This window comes from Nematolebias whitei, chromosome 4, assembly GCF_014905685.2.
Source record: "Nematolebias whitei isolate Nwh7 chromosome 4, NemWhi1, whole genome shotgun sequence".
Classification (NCBI taxonomy): Eukaryota; Metazoa; Chordata; class Actinopteri; order Cyprinodontiformes; family Rivulidae; genus Nematolebias; species Nematolebias whitei.
This window is the reverse complement of record NC_056501.1, coordinates 46,412,916-46,414,053: the sequence shown is the minus strand read 5'-3', so window position 1 is coordinate 46,414,053 and position 1,138 is coordinate 46,412,916.

The window sequence follows — 1,138 nt, the reverse complement described above, 5'->3', positions numbered from 1 at the left end:
TAAATATATGTATTAAAATATAGATATATTATAATTGATGTTTCTGTGTTTTCATTCATCATTTTAATTGTGTGTTCACAGGTTCTGCACTCTCAGACTCTGAGCCACCAGAACACTGTGGCTCATGCTGAGCAACACTGTGTCTACTCAGTTCAAACAAAATGGAGTGTGAATCATTAGGATGATGCTCAAAAGGCCTACATTAAAATACAGCTAGCAGTACAAAAATCTAAAAGTTAAATGTGGTTTCATCATAAACACCAGCTCCTGAACTTGGAGCATCTCCTGATGGACTCAATAAGTGATCGCTGCTGCCTGGAGAAAGTTTCCTTACAAATCTAGGACATGCAGCATCCATCAGGCCGTGGAGGCAGGCAGTGAACTTCACCTGAAGAAACATCATCCATACTATGCACAGGTACATCATCAAACCACTGTGACCTTGTGTGGAGCCAGAAAGACATGGCTGTGGTCCGTGTGTCTCCAGAACAGGAATTGTGTGAAGCTCGTCTACAGAAAGCACGAAGCTTCTTAAACATATTTCTCAGAGCACGTTTGTACTTCAGCTTCAAGGGAGACATAAATATGTAAATCATGCTGTTAACTTATATTTGAACATTTTGTGTAGCAATTTTCTATGAAATATATTACATCACACAATGTTCATCATGTTTGTTACTAGAAATGTTTAATTACATAAAATGTTTACTTCAAAATAGGATGTTTCATTACATGTGTATTTCTTACCTGAAACATGTTAATACATTAAATATTTACTACAAATGTGATCAAGTTCATCATGTTTACATGTTCCCTGAAGTGATGAATTAAATGTTTCATGAATGTTTACCACATGAATTTTTATTAAATGACAAAAAACAACCACTTATGTTATTATTCAACTATAACTATATTTCAAACAATTAGTGCAGCAAATATAATTTTTTCTCCAATCTACATTTTACATATATCAGTAGCAGCATGTGCAGGTTTCATTAGCATTACGTTTACAACCACATTAGAACAAATGTTCACTAAACTACAGCACACACACAATCTGAAGAAGTGTCACCTCTTCACCCTCACATGTAAGCACCAGTATAGTTAACTGGTATATTTACATGTGAGCACCAGTATA